Source organism: Dicentrarchus labrax, unplaced genomic scaffold (genome assembly GCF_905237075.1).
Source record: "Dicentrarchus labrax unplaced genomic scaffold, dlabrax2021, whole genome shotgun sequence".
NCBI classification, from domain to species: Eukaryota; Metazoa; Chordata; class Actinopteri; family Moronidae; genus Dicentrarchus; species Dicentrarchus labrax.
The window spans coordinates 6,080,137-6,103,981 of NW_026136710.1; the positions used below are offsets into that span (position 1 = coordinate 6,080,137).

A 23,845-nucleotide genomic window follows, 5' to 3' on the forward strand; every position below is an offset into this window, starting at 1 on the left:
GCTCATTTGCAGAAATAGTTTTCGTGTCACAGCCCTTTGAGAAAAAGTATCAATCCACACAACACCTAAGGGAAAAGTACCCCGGAGTGATTTGACAAACTTCAAAAGAAAGGCTTAGGATGTTTTCTCTTTCAGAAAAAAAATGAAAATAAAAAACACAACTCTATTTAAAGACTGTGCGGCTTCCAACTGTATTTACATAACTTTAATTCAGTCCCTAATTAAAGCCCCAGAGAATCTCAGCGAGACTTTAATTCAGAATAATTAAAGAGGAAGACAAGTGAAATAACAACAGAGACTTCTTTGGTTAAAATCTAAATGCTCAGGTGTAACTCCTTGTTAATTAAATGCTATTGTTAGGTTATTTAAAATGGGTTCCAATACAAGGGAGAATTTTGAGGTGTTTTGCTTCAGTATTAACATGCTGATTGCTCCATTGGGAAGAGACTCTTCTCTCTTCTCTCTTTGCCATTTAAGGGAAGCTTAGCAGAGAATCAAAAAACTTCTGTCCTTCTACACGCTTTAGATCAGCAATTAGGGTATGCTTTCTTTATTCCCTGTATTCTGACTTATATCTGGGCCACATTGAGGCACACTGTTTTTCTGTTTCTGTTTGTTTTGATTGTACTGTCTACCTTTTTTATTCAACTCTGTGGCACCGTATTAGCAACCAAACAAAGCAGGTAACATGAACCTAGACAGTCTGGGGCCCCAAGTATCATCAGGTTGTCTTTGTGGCAATAACACAAATAGTAATGGCCAAGGTGGTTCATTTATTTGATCAGAATCTAGTTTAAATACCTTTTAATATTTCAATATTAATATTTCCTACATGGTGCATGTTCTTAAACCAATGTGTTTAGTCAAATTATCATAACAGACCTAAAATGAACGAAATAACAGCACATGCCAGGGGCAGGAATTCTGGTTGGTTCCTGTGTGGGAACAAGTTTGGGGGGGGTAAGAAGGTTGCCCTGGGGCCCCCTAGTGGGCTAATCCAGCCCTGCCTTGAGCTACATTTTTCTTGAGCATACAGTGACTGTACACTTCTGTGGCCCTGCAGCCCCTGCACTTAAAACTACAAATTATGAATGGGTAGCTCCTTTGAACTTTTTACAGATACATCTCCATTTTACACAAACATTACTATACAGGCATAATTACTCAATGTCATCTAAAAAGAAGATAAATAATACTGGCAAAATCAGCATCTCATTTTGAACAATCAATGTGTTTACTGATAAGGAATCTCATTTAGAGTGTGCCTGATTAACAAACACGTCGATGGGACGAAAAACCTTTAAGCATTCTTTGGCATTAAATCATCCATGTCATTACAGTCTCCTTTACAATGTCCACTGCAGTAACACCAAAGCTGAGGCCTAAAAGGCGCAGTGTTAAAAATAGTACGTCCACTGAAAGCTAAACATTATCTTCATTGTGTCCGTTATCATGAATATTAGCACTTCAGGTGGCACAAAGTCATAGAGTCTCCTCTCACAAGAAAATCAGGACAATCTTAAATTTAGGACACATTAATGGATGTGGGACTATTGGTCCTTTATGGTAGTAAATCTATGAAAAATGACAATAAAAATGATAAATATCTGCAATTACCTCATTAAACTAGGTCATGGTAATCCATAACTCATTTTCACAGCTCTGAGGTTTATAGGGAAGAGGACAAATTTAGCTTGTTTAGAACATCAAGACAGCAATTTGTCAGTTTTATCTTTTATTCATTCTGAGAGGGCATGTTGTGTTCTCCAGAACTTAGAAGAAACAAAGCTCAAGCCTTCCTGACATTGATTAAACTATTACCACCAGAGATTCCTCCTTCTTAAATGTGATTTTATAGCTAATGAGACTGACATCAATGACTTGATTAAAAATGTAGAAGACCTCTGTGAGATGTCTCTCTGATGCTGCTAAAAGGCCCAAATATTAATGATTTATTTGCTTTTATTTGAAAAGTATGTAGGGTGAACGTATTGGATGCTTTTAGGGGACGGGTTACAGTCCTGTGCTCACAATCTCAGCGTAGTGCAGCACTACAGGGCATAAAGGAAAAGAATAAAAAACAGATCTCCAAACCCAACAGAGAAATGATTACACTTCTCTCTGCTGCTTGTGACATTTCTCAAAGTTAATTATTCATCATGCTTTTCTCCCTCTGTTGCTGGGGGGCAGCTCCTGAGACTGTTACAGCTGAAAAGGAGAAAAAGAGCAGCACTCTTCCGTCTCCTCCTTCCCGCTTCCTCCCACCATAACTCAAGCCCTCCCTCGTTTTGTCTTTCCTTTTCTCTTTTTCCTCCATCCCTCCCTCTTGCTTAATCTTCCTGTCAAGCAGTTTTACTCCACGGAGATTGAGGACGGGGAGGAGTTAGAAGGGGATGGGCTATTTCCATAGCCACGAGGACAGTTGCTGTGCCCTTTGCCGTCAGGGGCTAGGCAGGTTGAGAGGGTCTGTGAGCGTGCATCTACTGAAAGGCTTGCTGTCGTCCGCTCTTAGGGAATAGAAAAGGCTTGCTATCGCCGGCTCTCCCCTTGTCATCAAAAGATAGGAGTGCAGGGAGAAAAACACAGACAGGTGTGTGCTGAACTCTCTGGCTTGCTGCTCCCCTGGAGCCAACTGTGACATTTGGTGGGACAAAAGCAAAAGAATGTTAAGCTTTACTGTCACACTTCTGACATATCTATGCCTATCCAAGGAACTATAGGTTATTCATCATAAAGAGAACTATGGAAGATTTTTTTAAACCCTGGTAAGGGACTTGATTTTTCATGCTGGCTATAGGGAGGGATATACTACTTTTAATACATGTTTTTCTGCTATAGGCTTTGAAGTATAAGCTCCTAATCCCCCTTCGTACAAATATTAAGAACTCGGAAAGTGCACATCCTTTAACCCTACCCACTCACTTTTCAGTTTGAATGGTGAATGTTCAGACTAACTGTAGATCAAATGAGATATGGCCTGTTATGGCTGTTAAGGTCCTAATTCTTTCATGCTTATGGAAGAAGAAAAAAAGAGTGTGGGGGCTGTACTTTTTTGCTGGCTTGGTTGCACTCGTGCACACACAAGTACCCTACATTGGACTGATAGAATAAGTGCATAAGAGGCTGATTCCACTATATTTAAACACATTTCAAGACTGAATACAGAATATCCTTTAGCTGAATGAACATTTCAGCAGTACTATTTGTTCAAACACACGGTGCCGCTCCCCAGGCGGAGTCTAACTTGGGAATAATGATCTTGGGAATGTTTGTTCACTTTGCCCACAGCACCCTCATTACGGCTTTCAGGAGTCACTTGCTTCATCTTTGAAGATAGATACATTTTGCAATATATTATTAATACATATTGTTTCTTTTGGATCCTTATGGGATTCTGAATAGACAAAAGCTCGCCGGGTCGCATATTTCCGACCCCCAGCATATTCACTGAATTAAATCCAGCCACTTTAAAGGGAGTTGTCTCACAGTGCCACAGATGGAGGTGGTTCAGCATGACTGCAGGTGTGAGGATGCGCCTCTGTAGATCTGATGAATGGTGTGTAGGATGACAGTATGAAGAGGGAATTATATGACTAATCTGTGAGTCTTTCATTTTGCAACCCCACTAAACACTGAGATGTTAATACTATAAGCATGAAAGCAGAATGACATATCTGAATCAATTTCTAAGCTTGAGCTTCTGTTCATTATTATTTCATGGTCAAAGGTCTTATTTAAGCAGACAGTGTGTAGAGAAAGTAGACAAAGCTATATAGCAAAGCTGTTATTGTGGCAGTCCAGTGGAGCTAAGTGACAGAGAGAGACAGTCAGAGAGAGAAAGTTATTATGGTGGTGCTCTAATGTAAGGTATAATTAAATGTTAATCCACCATGAAACACTTGTACTCTGTGCTTTAAAATGCTTTTTGTCCATCGGGGACAGCCCTGACAGCAATAAAATCATTTTAAAGTGGCAGGAAGTATTTTGGTGGTTTTTATCTGCTTAAAGCAACAAAATGCTGCCTCGTTGCATCAAATGAAGATAATATAAATCACCAGGGGTTTGCAAGTGGTACTGATCAATATCAGTTGCTGCTCTATTACCTCAATGACTTTTTGAGATTCCAATCTTCTAAAATATGCTTCTATATTGGTAGTAATTTATCCATTACTAACTAATTTGAACCATTTATCCATTGCTTTTTGCTAACCACTTGCTACAATAAACAGCTTCTATGTTGCAGCATGTGGTATAACAGTTGACTTTAAATGTCAAATTTTTAAGTCAAATTGTAATTTTGCTTGTGTCAAATTAGTTGGCCTACTGCACAACCTTTCCACATATCCCTAGTTGTGAATCCCTGCTCTTAAACATATGCATACACCCCTTCTGTAACCTCATGGTTGAGATCATCTGCTATGTAACATTCAGTATACATTAAATATTTAGTCACTTACTCTAAGATCAGTCAGTGAGTTGCAGGTCAATGTAAACCTTGATCCTGTGGATAAGACGGAGCGGTGGGCTGTGGCTAACCATGCACTCAGACCAGAAATTACTTTGTGGGTGTGTATCAGCAAGAAGCTGCTGGTCATAACCAGTGTTGGGCAAGTTACTTTTAGAAAGTAATTAGTTACAGTTACTAGTTACTTCTTCCAAAAAGTAACTAAATTAGTTACTTAGTAACAAATTATAAAAGTAATTAGTTACTTAGAAAGTAACTTCTGCGTTACTTTCAAGTCAATTTTTAAATGCTCAAATGTGACCCCACCTCCACCCCTCTTTAACGGAACTTAAAATACATGTGCATGTTCAATTATTTATGATAAATCTGAATATTATAATGAAATGGACACTCAATACAATACATTATTAACAGAAATAATGAACACAAATCTAAGCTATTTTAATGTTGCTGTGGGACAAAGTGAGACTAGCCTCCAATCAAATGCCATGTATGTAGATATTATGTTTATAGATGTTTAGGAACTTTTGATATTTATTGCCCCTCAACAGGCCACAACTGGGCAAAATTAAATTATGCTTGTTAAGCACTATACCAAAATAAAAAACAAATATATACACTCTTTGTAGTGCTTATAAAACGAAAAAAAAAAACTTCAGACAATTGGTAGATATACTGTACTTCAAGTATTTTTTTTTTTTACTTCCTCGAAAAAGTAGAACAGTGTAACAATATGAGGTGCTTTCAATCTAACTGAAAAGTACAATGTATAGCAAAACTAAGGAATTCAAATATAAAAATAAAAATGTATCTCCATAAAAATAAATCTCTTTCTCTGGCCATTGACAATCTCACTTCAAGAGGCTGCAGCCAGCCAACAAATAAATCTAAATTAAATTATGCTCTTTAAGCAATGTACCAAAAATGTATTCAAAAAATATATACACTCTTTTTAGTGCAAATGTAATAAGATGCAACACAACTCGCCATACCTGTCTCTCGTTGACGGACTCACTTGTGTTGTTCGTTGTGTGTCGGACTATGCATGCTTTCGAACACCCGCCCAACTCTACCTCTGATTGGCTTACCATGAAATTTTACTCAACCTCAGTCAATCGTCAGCATTTATGCGCTTGTCTCGTGCACTGCCGACTAACCAAGGAAGAACAGTAAAAAAAAAGTCTTTGCCTCTTGGCTCAGAGATCTAGTTGGTCTGATGAGATGAAACAGCTTCAATTACAGTAACGCGCCGAATTAACGGTAACAGCTTTATTAAGATGGGAAGAGTAATCAATTAGATTACTCGTTACTGAAAAAGTAACGCCGTTATTCCCATCACTGGTCATTACTGTCCATACTGTGTAATATTGAGTACGCAAACCATAGCCAGTTATAGTCTATAGTCTCCTAAACTGCTGAGAATGTATAGATGTGTTAGTTATTTCCTATGAGCTTTACAAACAATGAGGCGTCTGTAACGATACCACGTCTCCACTCATTTAAAGTTGAACTCCACTCAACTTCCTCCTGTCGCCAAATCGCTTAAATCTCTGCAGCAGCTGTCACTTCGCTCTCTGTCGCACCACGTCTCCCCATACTCATTTCAAATGAATGAGACTGGGTTGCTTTGTCTCTTGTTGCTGCTGCCAGTGTGAGCTCCCAGTATGGCCACAAGTTTGCCCATGTTGCTTTTTAATGTAGCTCAAACTATTTCATCTCATGTTTATATGGTTCACCTAGTGAGCCTGTTTGGGAGCTACTACCACGCAGATACTCATCTGTGCCTCAAACCTCTTCATCTTCCCTCTTGCATTTTTCTATCATGACTATTATTAATGAGTGTGGATATTATTTTAATAGATAGGGACAGGCAGAGGTTGGTGTAACGCGCGAGATGCAAAGCTAATTGGCAGGTCACAATGATGTATAGAAGCAATGAGTCTTGATTAAAACTAATGTCATGCCCCTCCAACTAACATTTTTGCCACAGTTTAACCAAGCAACCATGGCAATCAAGAATATATATACACACACACACACACACACACACACACACACACACACACACAGACACGCTGCCTTATACAAACCTTCTGATTTATACTTTAACAAGAGATATATAATGATAATTTCACTTCATCACTGACTCCCTCCATGTTTATTTCCCTCTCATCATCTCAGCATTTCACCGGTATGATCCACATGGAATTTTCTCGTGTACTCAGGTCCTGTTATATGCATAAAACATTGCCTTTGCTCTAAGAATAATTCATGCAGACATAATTGAGCACAGAAGAGGAAGTCAAAATGTCTGCTATAACTATGCAGTTGACATTGCACTCATGGTAATAATATAGGAAATTAAGTTTTGGTTTACATGTTGACAAATGTTTCAAAGGACTACATTTGACGGCATGAGTGTACAATAACAGGGTAGTCATGGATAAAAAGTCACTTGAAAGCTTCCAGTTGTTCCATATTTTCCAGTGGCTCTTTTTTAATGATAGTATTCAAAGTGGCTGATACTGAAAAGAGAATTGTTGCGTTAAGTACACTGTATTTGTTTGCAATTGTGTTGTCTTAGAGTCTGTCGAAATGCTTTCTATTAGCTTTGATTTCTCAGAGCACTTCACTAGTGCACCTCATCATTAGTGTCTTTTTGAGAGCAATTCAATGACAGTGTGTGTGGGTAACTGGGTTGGATGCTATCCTATTGGTCCACTCCAGATGCTCTTCAAAAAAAGCAACACGCCACAGTTAGAAATCCTCAAAATTGCTGCTCAAGTCCCAGCAACAGCCAAGCCAGCTAGGGTGTTTATTCAACTTTAACTGGAATCCTTTGTTAGTGCTAAGAAGGGCAGGTAAGACATGGGTGACAAAATGAATTTAAATCTCTGAAGTCAAGCTGATTTCAATGTTGGGTATCGTTACATAAGATTAATTTATCTGATGCTAGATAGCTCAGATTGATGTCAGTATTAGATTTCAGGTTTGCTTTCAACCTCGTACCTTTGTGAAACTAAATGCTTCCAAATGCCATACACCGGTCAAAAATAAAGGAGGGGATTTTGCTCAAGTGGCAGGATTAGCGTCATAAAATCATGAGAGAGATGAATGAGAGCCAACAACCCATCACATTTGATATCATCAGAAATAACCTTCGGGGTGGAAAGACTGAGCCAAGAGTGAAGGGAGATACAGAAGGAAAGTGGGGGATAGAAAGAGAGGCAGGTAGACAAATGCTGAGAGAGTTGGCAGGCCTGTAAGGCTGTAATTCAGAGAGAAGACCACATTAATATTTAGAGGTGCTCTCAGGTAAAACAAAATGCAGAGCAGCCCCAGTTTGACAGGAAAGACTGGCAACAGGCAGAGCATAAAGATCCACTGGGTATGCAGCAGTCACACAAAGCTTTAAGGTTTAGCAATAGAAGACACAGAAGAAGGTCAATACATTCAACCAAAAAAATGTCAACTTGCTAATAACTGGCCACAGCGCATACATACAGAATCAGACAGGTACAGATCCATCCACAAGAAGTCTTCACATGTACAACATTTTTATCATAAACAGACCCTTAAAATACAATAAAAGAAAACATAAAGAAAAAAAATCAGAGTGGCAACAGGCAGGCCAATCCAAAAGCAGGACCCAAGAACAGTCTATTAGACTGAAATAGAAGATAATCCAAAATATCGTTGACCCAAACAGATCAAAATAGAGAGAGATCCCCAACGCTGGTGACAGCATGCAGCACCATTAATTAACAAGAAGCTGATGTTGAAAAAGGAGCCATTTTTAGCCATGCAAACTGCTCAGCTCTAATGATGATCCGTCAGTCCGCTACTTTGGTTCAGACTGAAATATCTCTGGACATATTGCCATGAAATCTGGTTCAAGAGGTCCCCGCCTTTTTCTCCATGAGGTTGACATTTGATGTTTTAAGTAAAATGTCTTGACAACTATTGGACTGATTACCATGAAATTTGGCACATAAATTCATGTTTGCTATCAAAACTTCAGTTTATGACCAAATACCCAAATCATGAGCCTAAACTGTACGTCGTGTGCTGTGCTAATTAACAGCTTAAATGTTAGCATGCTAACATGCTAAACTAAAATGCTAACCATGGTAAACAATACCTGCTGGTCATCCTGGTAGCCAAATAGTTAAGATGTGTAGTTCGATAAACATGTACCCCAGAGCCGCTGCAATAGAATAGAATAGATACCTTGTCTGAAGCTGAAATGAACAGAATTTGGGTTAGATCTTGGTGGAAATTCAGAGAATCCACAAAGACCTCTACCATACTTATTAATGTGCTCTGATGGGTCCTTTTGGGGTAAACAGGTGAAAATGTGAAATGCATTGAAAAGATTGCTGCCCAGCAAATCTAACCAAGAGAGAAAATGTGAAGACACTTCATAGGGCAAAGCATGATGAGCATGGAGTAGAACATAGAAATGTCGTGAAGAATTTGATCATTGGGCACATGACACTATTAAAGCTGTCCAAGGGCAGTGTGATGATCCTGCTAAACAACCCCCCACCCGCACCCCCCCAAACCCCCCACACCTATTCAAGGGTAATGAGGAGTTTGAGAGAGAGTTAGAGAGAGAGTGTGTCTGAAGGGGCCACACATCTTCAGACCCTCCAGCACTGTTGCCTGTAATGAGGTTGCCAAGAGTTCAGCACTAATTAAGCACCAGGCATCATTAGAATTCTATGATTTTTTAAAATGTCATGACACTCTCCTTCAAAAATTAACATGATCAACAGAAAGGTTTGTTTTCAGACCATTTAGTCTACTAAAAACATACAAACATAACTGATGCATAGAATAAGGCTGAAACAGAAAAAGGGGAAAAACTTCTCTATAATATTATGGTCTACAAAAGTGCCACAGGTACACACATTTCCTGAGTTCGAGAGTTGGAAATATCTATCGAGAGCTTCAAAAGGGGGTAGTAACCCTTACAAACACTGTAAAGTAGCACTGGGGTGTCAGACATATGTTTAATTCAGTGAGAGAAACATGCTTTTCACTGTACCATCACCTCAACCCTTATTTAGAATATTATTCACAATGCTGAAACACACAGCAGGGACACCATCCTGTAGAAATGTGTATTCGCTTTAGGTCAGAGGAGTTGAGGCAGCGTTAGAAATGATGAATTGTTAATCTATATGTTGTTCTCTTGTCTAACGTTCGACCAAGCATGAACAATGTGGGACTGTTAAGTACAAAGTAGAGGAAAAGGGTTAAGTATTCTTTAATTGAAAGCCCTTAAGAAAACCCCAGAAAAAATGATGAAATGAATTATTACATGAAACAAATATACAAAGGGAATTGGTGGTGAGAAGCTGGGTCCTTGATATAAAGACTTCTGTCACTGTCATTAAGAGATCTGTTCAATCATTCCTCAATCAAATTTTCGATCACCCCATCTGTGCTCTTTCAACATTCCTTTATGAGAAGATTCTGCTCATAAATTTTTACATCTGCTGGAAAATAAAATCCCTTCCCCCTTTAAAGAGCCTTTTCTGCAGCATAATCCAAACCAGGATTTGGTACCAGCCCAAGCAGAGAGGTGGAGGAATATACCTGTAGGCTGGTGATGAGAGGCATCAAATAAAGTACCTGGGCCTTGTGGAGAGGGCTATGAATTGCTCTGGTCCTCATACATATCGAAATTACTGGCAGAATTGCTGCAAATTGCAGCTATCTCCACTCCAGCAGTGCAATCTAGTGCAGATGGAGTGTCTGCCAGGGTACAGCCACACCAATCAGAGACAGCATACCCTCCTGAAGGAAGCAGAGGCAGAGCTGGAGGCTGAGGCATCATTGTGTCAGTACCAGGGCTGATTGGCAAGACCTCAGCTGGCTGGCTGACTGGATCCCTGGACAGGCAGCATCAGTGTGTCGGACTGACTGAAGAGGAATCACACTCTTGAATAATTGATTGGATATGAATGCAGTATTGGAGGAGCTTTAACTGAAAACACTTACATGTGCTCTAAATAATAGATTGCAGGGAATTCAGGTCCAGGGAGATATTGTAGTTTATATTTCTCTTTGTCATGTACGGTATGGCATCATATCTTATATTTGTGTATTTCCTGACAGCTGGGTTTCATCTTAATCAGTTCCCCTGGTATGATTTGATTGGCATTCTGTACCTTCTGCTGGCACTTTAATCAACATACAAGATACAAGTACATACAGTATAATGCACATGTACACATGCACTCACACTTTAAATGCCACATAGTATAATCGTGTTTAATAAGGTGTCCTTGTAGATAAAGAGATTTCTGGAGCTTTTGCCTAAGAGATGCAGTTAAAGTGGGTAAGAGTACATACACTTGTGGCCACATGCATGACACACTCATGCATATTTGAAAAAATGTGTATTAAATATCCATCTGCATCCATCTGCATTAGGGTATGCAGACGGAATCTACCACTATGTATGTGTGAGGTGATTTGTAAATATGAATCATGAAGAGAGCTATAACGCTTTGATGTTGAGAGAGAAAAAATTTCAAAAAATATTAATGTAAGGCAGTTCAAGGAGCACGCAGACAGCTGTAAGTGACAATGTGTAGCACCCACACACCCACATTGAGAGACACTTGTCAATGACCTCAGAGAGACATATGCATTTATGTAGTACACACTATTTTCACTCCAAGGATTTTGCTAGTCTTTCCAAGTATTAAGTGAATAACCAGGGACCAATTTAATTCATAAGCTATATAATGCCCTTTTCATGCGAAGCCAATTATTATGGCAGCAATTGTATGAAACACTCTCACTGAAACTCTCTTAAAATTGTACATTGTGTCATTGTGAGAAATTAAACATAGTGTTAGCAAACTTCTGTGGTGGTACTACCCCATGAAATGGTTTTCTGGATTATAATTATCAGTGGGTATACTGCCGGAGGGAGGAAATCTGCAGGGTAAAAAGCAAACAGGCAGTATTGGCCACACGGGTGCAGTGTGTGGGCAGTCACTGACGGTAAAGAGCTAAACAAGGCACTAAAAAACAATTGTTTTCCTGATGTCAGGGTAATCTCTGGTTAATGACAATAAGCATTGTTTTGCTTTAGTTCAATATGTTCAATTTTGTTCTGAAAGGTTCAAACTATACACATTACAATACTGAAGTATTACTAAAAACAAATGCATTATTCACAGTGACTATAAGTTGTCTTATAGATCCAGTATAATTATGCAGAATTAAGCTTAAACATGTTACTCAGCAAGTTCAGTCAATTAGAAACTGTGAAGGCTATTTTACCAACAACTCTAAAGAATTGACAATAAATGTATAATAGGTCAATTTGGATGATTATTTGCCAAGATGCATATCTTGGCAACTTATGCAATGTATTCCCCAAGTCAAGGGTGCAGTTCAATTATCTACTTATATCATTGACCACACAATTACTGATTTGCCAATATTGTTGTTGTTTGGTACATTTTGCTTTTCTACTTTGTTATTGACAAATTATGACATCGTCGTTGTATTTTAATGGCATTACAGGTGCTGTTCATTAAGCTACATGTCTTATACAAGATTATCCAATAGAACAAATGATCACCATGCACATCAATGATTAACTTCTGTATTTAAAAAGCAAAATGTCCAAACAGACCCAAAACATGCGGAAAAAGAACTAATCTTCTGCCTTGTAAATGGATAAATATATAAAAAATTCTATAATGATGTGTATTAACTTTGAGTGTCAACCAGTATGAGATGGTAAAATAATCATTGGCTGCTCTACACTGTCTTGACATCCTATTTTGAAATCAGCTAAAGTGATGCAGCTGACAACATTGCGTACATCAAGAGTAATTCTATAAATGCTTTGTGAATACAGCGGTGACATGAAGGCATGAGTGGTTAATGATTCGTATAAAGAGCACCAGCTAACTAGCACACAATTATGTTTAAAGAGCACACTGATATGTTGCAGGATATGTAAACTGACAACTTGTTTCTCTGGGTTGAGGGATCTAATGTCACCTGCTGTAAACAGCTCACAGGCTTTTGAATTTAATATTTGCTTCCTCAGACAGAACAAAGCATCATAAGGACTAGTTATACACTGCACAATAGACAAACGGCAAATTATCTTGTGAGGATAATTTAAAATGTCCAATAATTCTTACAATATGGTCATGGGGACTATTGTAAAAAGCAAACAGAATGACAAGTATTGACAGCAACGTGATAGGAGTTTTTTAGAAACAATGGAAGAGACACACAGGGATGGATGGTGAGCACCTGGTGGAATAATGAGGCTATTTATTCCCTCTAAAGGGAACAGAGAGAGTTCAGGGGGAGACTGTGTAGAGCCTTGTGGAGAGTTTCTCTAAGCTGTGACCTTCCTGCAAGGTAGCAGCCTTTATTGACTCTAAACCAGTCTCAAATCAGCTTATTTTGCACATTGTGGTTGTGCATGTATATGAGCTTGTGCATACTTAGACTCAGTTCTTTTTGCACTTATGCATGTACATGTACATGTGCATGTCTTATACAATACTCCTGGATGGAATATGCATTTATAGTGCAAAACACTATTCATAAGTTACTGAAAAAACATACATTAATGTAGTCTGCACCTGGAAGTAGTCCATTACTTGTTTCATAAATTTGTGATGAATACAAATGTAAAAAACATAACTTTTCTTGAATTCTTTTTTCAGCTCTAGCCCCTTCTTCACTCAATGTTTTCATTTATGCATGTCTTCCTTCCTAACAACCTATTGGATTTATTTCCCTCCTGAACCACTGCTTCTCCCCTTCTCTTACTCCAGTGTGCGATGGCTTAATCGCTAACAAATCCTCGCTAAAGACGCTCATCTGTTTCCTTTTCCAGCTACCTCACCAATTTTTCTGCACTCATCATCTATCCAATTTTTTCACCTGTCCTCTCTGTCAAACTCTCTTAATGTCTCTGTATATGATATATTTTCACAAATTGTATGGGCATGGACATTGGCACAAGCTGTGCAGCAGCTGAAAGTCTTGCCTTTAAATGAGGCAGAAGCATCAACAATCTATTAAAGACTGGAGTAATAAATCTCCCAGAGAACAATCGATCAACGCTCCATCCCCCTCTCCTCACTAACCTGTGAGTGGTGAAAGGCACTGACCCTTGACCTTGCTCTGTCCATGGTACTGCTGCCAAGCTGGGAGAAGAAGCAGCAACACATGATTGGAGTGTTTGGCAGATTTTCACAGATGAACCATTGGCAGGGTCAAGGCACGTCTACAGCAATTAGTCTAGCTGGGTTTTTTTACTCCTCTATCTCTTGGAACAGGAATGTTTATTAAGCGCTGCTGTCTAACATGAATGTTTCTGTGGTTTTGTGACGCAATTCTCTCTAGAACTTCAGGGTTATGCTAAGTAAAGGTGAAGAAGAGGGGAGGTTTATGAATAGCCCCCATGAGCATGATTGAATGTTTTGGCTTTTCCTTCCCTGGCTATACCGACCTTCTCTGGCTTATTTCACTTGCACAAAGCTGTCCACAGACAAAATAATTGAAAAAAAAAATAAAAAATACACAAAGAAAGGCAAAATGGGCCGTCATCCTCGCAGGAATTGTGATGTTCTTTGATTTGTGCTCTCTTTTGTAGATACAGTCCTCTTTAGATTTTCTACTGCGTGACAAGAATACAAATACAAGCCTCAGGATGCTGCATTGTGGTAGAGGCAAGCTGTGGAGGATAAATGTGTGTAAGGATGTGTTTATGCATGGGTCCGTGGGAAAGAAAAAGATTAGGAGGAATGAAATGATAAAAATACAGAGAAATAGTCGCATAAGGTAAACATGTGGAGTGACTCTGTACAAGATGGCTGCTTTGCAACATGTTTTAAATTTGTGATGTTCTTAGATGCTGGTGAGCAGCCTGTCTACAAATGCTTTGTTCTCTTTAGGTGGTGTATGCCCTTAAGAGCCCTTCATAAGAGAAAATGCGGTTGCACGTCTTGCAGTGTGGTAGAAGTCAAATACCTCTGTGGCTCAAAGAGTTCCCGGCAATGGCAGCTAAAAATCACTGCCTTATTATGATCTTATGTGGCTCAACAACACTTGCACTAACCTTCAATGCTTTGCCCTTATTTTTCTCTTGGGATACCAAGAACTCATCAGAATGAGCGTTTTTGGCCGGTTTTCATCACATCTATTCTTTCAGTCCCATTGTATGTGTGTTCTAGAGATGAACACACATACAATGGGACTGAGATGTGTGCGGACAGTGTGTTCTCTCCAGACTGAAGATGAATGGGCTCCCCTGCTGTTTGTGGCTCCTCTGCTTCTCTAAGCTCTGAGTACTTCTACAGACTGGGAGTTAATTGCCATAGGGTGTGCTGTTTCACATTGATCTGAGAAACATGGGTAGGACCTCTGCCACAGAAATGATATAAAGATACTCAGGATAGGAGAAGGATGAAGGGAATGAAAAAGCAAAAGAAAGACAACAGACATGTTTGGCAGTTACACAATATGGGTTATGTGTGTTTATGTGTGAGTAAAAATGAGCGTGGGTGTGTTTGTCGCTGCATTTTTTAGTGTCTCTTCCTTAATTGTTACTCAGTGAGCATCAGTGAAGTTACTTACAAGAAAAATTTGATTTTTGACAGAAACCCTTGCTTTAACATTTTTATGACTGTCACTACACATGGTTGTCTCCTCTGTCTTTCCAGGCTGCCCATTGTGAAGTAGCACTCACTTGCTTAGGACTGACATAGGCAGCCAATCTTGTCAAACGCCCATCTCCAAATTATAGTCATCCCTCTGTCTGACTCCTATCTGCACCCTCACTTTCACATAAACACACACAAACACGCAAATGTCTTATTCTTTGTGGCTCACCTCCCTATAATCACATGAGCTTACAATACTCAGGGCGGGCTAAGAGCTCAATTATAGCACTCGCATATGCCCCTCTCGTTAAAGGTGAGCAGTATGTAAAGTGGTTAACACTGCAATTTTCTGCAGAATTTTGGGCAATTTTAGTGACAGGCAGGAGAAAAGACTGTATAGGAGGGAAGAAAGGGTTTGCTTTTCTATTTCTTCTCAGTGGCAGCTGTAAGTGTATCTTTAATGAGGCAGTCAGCCGAGGAATGTTAGATCACAACGAGGCACTCATCAGATAGAGGACAACTTCCAGGCAGAGCAGTCGAGACACATGGGTCTTATTACACTGTTCTCCCACTCGCACTGCTGGGGACCATCACAAATATATGATGATATGACATACGCTGGGCATCCTCAGTAAAAAGAGAATCAGTAAATACTTGAAGGGAAAAATGACTGTTGTATGTTATTTGGTGGTGCTGAAATGTAATACAAAAGAAAAAATGTCAGTTGTTAAGCCTATTGGGCTATCGCTTTTCCTTCATTAAAATTATATGCTAATGACCAAAATAAAATCAGAACTACCTGTATTGGTCAAGTATGCTGACAAGTTCAGAGCCTCTTCATTGGCATAACACAGTGACTAAACAAATATATACAGACTAACAAATATACAGCTACACAGTATTAAAAAAAAACATGTACTGCATACAGGTCAGGTACACTGTAAATACAGGGTTCTGGCCATGTTGGTAACTGTATATACAGGTAGTATGACAACAAAAGGGGTCTAAATAAGAGATGGAAAAAAATAGATGAGTTGTCTACGTGGAAAGAAATTGTTTCTGTACCTGCTTGATTCGATGCAGTGATTTGAATTAGGAGGCTGCGGCATTAATACAGGCAGATCCATTTACCCAGTGATCATCAACACAGGATGAGAGTGGGGTGAAAGTTTATATATAAATTCATGATAGGCTCCAAATATGGCACAAAATAAGGTAAAGTTCCAGTTTAAGTTTCCTTGTTTAACTACCTTAACTACTTTTTCTTTCTTTGTGTACTAGTTGTGTAGTGTAGTGCAGTTGGTTAAATACATTTTGTTTAAACATCAGTAACATTTTGTCAAAATTACAACCCCTGAGCCAAATCCAATCTGAAACAATAACACTACCAATGCTGCTCTGAAGTCTGACATTACAGCATGTGGTTTGCGTATCTTGCTATGGGAAATGACATAAACTGTCAGAGAAACAAGGGCACGATCCATAACATTTTCATCCACTTTTAGTTCCCACTGCCTCAGGCTGAAGCTGTTTTTTTTTTTTTACAGGAATTTAATAAAGGCTTATTTTCAGTTCACGTCTTCTACAGCTGGCTTATTAAACAGTTGAGTAACCATATTAGCATTTTTATTTTAGATTAAAACAATCCATAAGGGCTACATGTGTCTTATTTTCCCTGTGGGATGGGACAGGCAGGTTTCCACCACAATATGGTATAGTGGGCGACATTGATCAGAATCTGTGAGTAGTGCATCTGCAGTAGTGGGGGGGTGATAGTTGAAACTCCTACAGGAGAAGGCAGATGTGGGATTGTATAAACAGTGCCTTGTAGACCTTTAATCTGAAGCACCTGGCAGAAGGGAGGATTTAAATAATACTAAAGGGGTCTGCAACTATGTTTGCTGATGTACAAGTCCTGGAGGGTAGGCAGGTTGGTGCCAGTGATATTTTCTCCAATTTGGACTGTCTTTTCCTGATTTGTGACCAATCTAGGCATGTGCAATTGATGCAACTTTCTCCGCTGGCACAAGAAGTACACCCTCTGCTGGGCCTTTTTTATAAAGCTTGGTCTGAACCTTAAAAATTCCCATGGCAGCCACAGTTTTGAATATAGTGAAGGAGGTGAAATGGGGAGCTGTCTAAGATAAGACTAGTATCCCCAGAGATACAGTCATTTCTGTAGAGGGAAAAAAGCAGTGAGGACAACACACATCCCTGGGGAACACCAGAGTGGAATGCGAATTTCCCCTGCCTCTCCTGTTGCTTCCTGTCTTTCAGGAAGTTGGTTATCCACTGGTAGAAGTGAATTACTGTATATGAGTTGAGTGAGTTTATTTTGGGGAGAAGAGTTTGAGGACAAGAACTAGTATCTTTGCCTCCAGTCACTCAGGATATATGCTGATTACTGCTTCATTAACCAATGTGTTTGCCTGGTAGGCAGACAGCAGGGGATCCATCAGGGGGCTTGTGATGTGCTTATGGTGGGCCAACAGTAGTTTTTTAGTTTTGAGACCAACAATGTGAAGGAAACAGGCCTGCAGTCATTGCTCCTGTCATGTAACCTTTATGGGAAACAGTAGGATTATGGAGCATTTGTAGCAGGATTTGAACTTCACACAAATTGAGTGGTCTGCTTAAGATCTGTGTGAAGACGAGAGCCAGTTGGTCACCACAGGCCTTCAGACAGGAGTGTGAGACACCATCTGGTCCTGGGGCTTTTCTGGTCTTTTGTCTCTGAAAGAGTCGCAAGACATCCTCCTTACTGATGCAGCATGCAGGTTGAATGGCAGGAGTGTGAGGAAGGAGATTGTGTGGTAAGACGAGGGAGATGTGTGAGCTTTGTTATTTAGCTTGTTAGTGTAGTTTCTTTTATCTGCTTTAATTTATTTCCCACTGCTGTGGACACCATGTTTTGCCAGGCTTTGGTAAAAGTCTTTGTGGGAAAACATGCATCTGCATTGACGCTTTACCACGTTACAGTATCAGAAAGCCTAGTCAAATCATTCCCCCATCTTCCCACAGCGTTCACCACAACCTTTCTGGATTTTTATTTTTCATCTGTAAGTTGGAAGAAGATGAGTGATCAGAGGGTTCCAAAACTGCACATGGGACGGAGCAGTGAGCATCCTTTAATACTGTGTGACAGCGTGTTTCTGTCCCCAGTGGGATACGTAATATACTGTCTGTATTTGTACAGTTCGAGGTTTCCTTTGTTAAAAGAATAATGAGAAGAGAGTCTGGGTGTTCTTGCTCCATTCTGGTTATCTGGTTAGCCAAGCGCTGCGGCCCCTCGTTCACACAGGCTTGAGGCTTGATGTAAACACTGGCCAGAATAAAGGAGGAACACTCCTGTGGTGAATAAAACGGCTTACCGTAAATGAAAAGAGCTTGAAGGTTAGGGCAACACCGTGACATCAATACACCAACCCTCACTTATATAAAAGCAGATTCTGTCTCCCCTAATTTCTTTGATACACCAGCTCTGATACGTAGTCCACTCCTTAGAGTAGAAAACCAGGCAGATACATAATGCAATGTCCAGGGTGGATTCACCTCGCCAGTTTATGTTACTCAAAGTGCAACAGAGAGTGAGGAGTCCCTGTTGGTTTTGTTAAAGAGTAAAAGTTTGGCTATGTTATTGCCCAAATAACAAATATTCATTCAGTTGTAGTGTCTATAATAATAAGGGTCACGTCTTCTCAATCAACTTTTTTCACCAAAATGCTTCAGCAATCAGAGTGCAGTGTCTGCTGTTCCCTTTGCTTAAAAAATAAAGGAAAAAAGAGAACTGGCTTTACCTCTTAGTCTGGGGTTTTACACTATTGATATAATTCTTGTACCTATTATGACTTTATATGACACAATATGTGTATTGATTAAAGAAAAAAGTTGCCATGGCAAAATGACTGCAGTATGAACAAGATAAAAAAAAACTGAATGAAAAGGGAGGAAGGCAAACTCTTTTCTATTGTAAATAAATAAACGGATGACAGAAAGCCAATCCAGCAGTTGGTATGACAACAAATTAATATTAATTCTTATAACTTGGAGCTACCAGAAAACTAGAATTCCATTTAGAGTTATTGATTAAGCTGTTAATGCTCCACTGATTAATATAATTGAGTAGGCCTACTGCTCAAGAATGTTAAGTATTTCTGTTTTTCTTCGTATAGAAAGGGTAAACCACAACACATTTGATTGAGTATACATATATAAAGCATCATAATACTGACTTTAAAGCTTCTCCTACAATTATACCTTCATACACCTGGTGGTGTGAGCTAAAATGACATCTAGACTAGCATCTAAACATTCTGACAAATAGCCTTCAAAACACTTTGGAAACATTTGTTCTGAATGTTTTGATATGTTTCACAAAAAGAAAGGACAAAATGTCACTGGAAATTGGCTGTGTCAACTTTAGACTGATATTCCATAATTCTGCAACACACACTAGCTGAAGTGACACTTTGACTTTTTGTCATAATACTGTGTTTGTACACAAGTATGAATTATAGCTGCAGTTTGTGGACGCAAAGGCAGGAGAGAGGACATGAATATGACAACAGAACATTTGTCTATCCTCTTTCTGCTGCGTTTAAGTGCTGCTTTCAACACTACAGACCAGGGTGTGTTATTGTAATAGGCCATCTGGAAAACTAGGTTAGTCTCTTTGGGACAGCATTAAACTGTTTCAGGACCTATATTACAGGTAGACAAGTCTACATCAGCCTCAGGGACCAGGTGTCTAATAGATTTGATGGCAACAATGGAATTGCCTTGACCCAGTTTTATGTTCTTTATACATGCTCCTCCGGGAGAGATTATTCAGCAATATGTTAGTTTATATAGTTATATACACAGCATGCAGACATTATTTTATTTCTATTAAGCCATAGGACCCAAATTCTATTTGCCATATGCTTGCTTGACATAAACAGTATCCACATAACTGCAAAAAAAGTGATGCATGATATCAATTTAAAGAGGAAAAGAAAAAAAAAAGTCCCAAATCCAATATTCATGCTTTACATCAAAGCAAGAAGTATACCACAACAGAAACTGAGGTTGCAGACCTGATCATTATCCATAACCCACTATAAACGTACACGTTCATCATTAAACAATATCAGACTGAGTGATACACTGCTGTGGCAGTTTTAGAATTGACACTCTACTTAAAATCTATAGGCATTTCAACTAATTGACACCTTAGCTGCCAAACTGCCAAACGAAAATATATCCTTATTGATTTCCCCAGAACTGGCCCCTTCTCATTTGCCTCATGCATGTGGTACCAAATGAGCTAGAACATTCTCACATGTGCGATTGAGTCATCCTTCACATCTCTTAGGAACTATGGCATGCACTGAAGATGGCCACTTTCAAAAAATAATCACAAAATGCAGGATTTGTTAATGTGTCTGCCTTTCTCATTCTTCATTTTCTCATCAGAACTGTCCTCTCTTTTTCTTCTGATGACTATTATCGTTGCCATCATACTATTAGATATTAAAAACATATAGCAAAAATCCCAAATGAAATCGGAATTTAGCTGTTAAGATAATGAGAAATGTTAAGATCTTCAGAAGTGGCAGGTGGTGAGCAATTGGTCTGCTGGAGGAAGCTGCAATGAATTTCTTTCTAGGCTGCAGGCAAGCATGGATCCATTTTTCACTTTTGCCCTGAGGGTAATCGATGATGGGGGTGACGAGACAACAGCACACCCTGAATGAGCAAGGGTACTCTGAAAGGTTCAAAGTAGCCTGCCGGCTCATTCAAATTCAGTCTGCTAAATCCTGAGCTTTCCATATTCCCACCATGTTCCTACCTAGCGTACCATAGGGAGATCTAGCTGGCACTCTAACCACGTTTTTTATTATGGGCTGCACTCTGTAATGGCCTCAGGTCAGCAAAGAGACCTAGATCTCCATTAATTCACATAAACTCTGCAAACGCTAGAGTATAAACAAGCAGTCCTCTATGAGTAGCAAAGACACAGAGGTGGTGAAGAACCTAAAACCATGCAGACCCAGCTAATATTGTAGAACTACAGAACGGCAGTCCCAAATGTTTCCAATGTATTTACAGATTGTGAATTATTCATTACTGTGGCTCATGTCTGATGGACAAGTGCCTGAAATGGCTTAATGTGATGACTAGTTCATAGATGTTTAGAAACCAAAATAAATGACAAACTTCTGTTTGATTATTTAATTTCTAATGAAGGTTAGTGCGATACAATGAGGTTGTTTTTACTGCTGTATTTCACTTTAACTAATAGGTGTTTCAAGCGTAAAATATCAGAAGAATCCCAATAACAAACTGATAAAACAGCCACTACATTAAATAATAGCTACCGCTGTAAAATGTATTACCTGCAGGTGGAGCAACTTTCTTTTCCTGTAGGGGGTGCAGATTAGTCTGAGTAGAATTAGTATGTGTAGTATAATAGTTATCTCTGCCAAGGAGATTATGCTTTTTTTTGTGGACTGTGGGAAAAACTACTGGCACGACATTTATGATATTTATGGTGTAGTATGGGCCAAGGTAGAACCCATTACATTTTGGAGCACATCCAAATCCAGAGTGGATACACAAATTATTTTTTGGTGTCTGTGGCAAAATGAACTGAATTTGTTGTGCCTGCATGAACCTGTTGTAATTAAAGTGGATAGTGTGCCACCACTAAACGTACAACAAATCATAACAGCCACCTCAAACATAACTGTAGAAACAAATGGAGCAGGTTTGTAAGACATAAGCAATCAGTGATGTGCCTTTTCTGGATTAATCTGTATTTTCCAACCTGCGCAAAGCCATCTTAATCAAAGTGAATGGTGTGCAGATTTGCATATCATAAAAATACTGGATCATTAGCATCTAGTGTTTGACGAGTTGAGAGTGAGGACGTGTTGTAACAGTCATAAACTGAGATGATACATAAAATTAAACAAATAATTGTCCGTGTTCCTTTATTAATCTGTAATATTCTGCATGCTTGCATGCTGAGCTGCCCACATATCCATATAAATGTCCACCGTATTATGTATATACACACACTAAAGTGTATGTGTGTGCTTTAATCTAGAGTGCTGATGGGAGAGTAGCTCAGCTGTGGTATGGCACGTCCATGACCTTGACCCTGATCAAGTGTGTTTTTACAGAAATAGACTCCTTCAAGCTCCACTTCCTCTACCAGTCTGATCTTTAGCAAACTGTGATGAGAGGTTTTAAAGATATACAGACTTACCATGGTGATAGCTCATTAACACTCTGCTGTTCAAGCCAAATTTCCTCAGGAAACAACATTTCTGCAAACGCTTAGCATTTTTGGGACCGGTGTTTTTGTGTAAGCAGACCAGATTTGGTGATCAGTAATGTACTTGTGAAACCGCTTATTATCCCAATATTTCCCCCATGGATGCTGATTGGGCAATGAACTTTCTTGTTTAATGACAGGTTTTATGAAGTTTATAAGATAAGTTGTTTTCACATCAACCTTTTTTGATGTGAAGAGTCATCACTAGTAGGCATCTGGCCAGCTTGAGAGTGTTGACATCATCACAATTTCACTCCTTCAGTTAGCCATGAATCACAGTGCAGTCACAGTATCTACAGCATGTGTTAAGTGGGAGTGCAGCAGCCCTGAAGGTTCTGGGATCAGTCTAATGTTTCAGAAGTGCACCATTCAAGCACAAGCCCTAGGTCAACAGTATTTAAAGCACAGTTCACCTCTATACTGTATGTAGACTGTGGAAATATGCTAGACTGAAACAAAAAAGAAAAGAACAACATAGCAGTGAGGCATGTCACTGAGGATGTTTTGGTGTACAGGGATAATACTGGCGATTATGCAGCAATCACAGACTGAGATCCCAGCAAGATGTTGATTATGTGTGTGAAAACAGTGATTAGATGTTGCCACAGAGTCAAACTCCTCAGCTGCACTTGTTTCTAGTTCAGTCACCTGTCCTGTATTCACCCTCATTTGTGCTTTTTTTTGCTTTTCAATTTTCATACTTAACACCTCAAGTGAGAGACCTGCTTTCACGTTGTGTCTCATGCTTTCCTGTTACCTGAACAAATGTCAGGCCAATTAAAAAGAATCTACAAGGCCACTCTATGACTGAAAGTACAAGCTGTATATTTTTTAAACCCTTCCAGAACTTTTAGTTAGTTTTTTTTACATTATTAATCTAACCAGATAAAAATAAATACAATATCTGATATGAAAGTCTATTCAATTAAGATGTACTGAATATGTTGTTGGTGTCATCACTGCTACTCCATCAGCAAGCAGCTAACTTTGAACCACAAGAATGACCATGATGAAGCTGAAGAGTACCCTCCCCTCAAGAAGAAGAAATATTTTGGTACATTTAATGAGAAGTGGTGTGAAGACGAGAGAATTGGCTTTGATAAAGTTGATAATTTCGCAGTTGAATTCATTCTGTGCTGGCATTCTTTTCCTGTCAAGTTTGAGGGGAGGCATGGACTCATGCTGCCAGCAAAGAAAAACAAGGATTTGGACAGGCACAAAAATACACATTTTAAGCAGAAGGCAAGCGTTACAAAGCTGTAAGATAAAAAAAAAAGGAAAAAATTATGCTGTTTTTCATGTGAAAATTAAAAATATTGTAATTGAATTGCTGGTCTTTTGGCATGTGTTGTGATTTTGCGGTGCAGGACGGACAGCTCTCATAAAGTGGTACTT

At 39.1% G+C, this 23,845-nt stretch overlaps 1 protein-coding gene across 2 annotated transcripts in view; it reads right to left on the reverse strand.

The window, feature by feature from the left end:
* Positions 1–23,845, reverse strand: part of fibcd1b (fibrinogen C domain containing 1b) — a 95,006-nt gene that overhangs the window by 8,854 nt on the left and 62,307 nt on the right. The window lies entirely within an intron of this gene.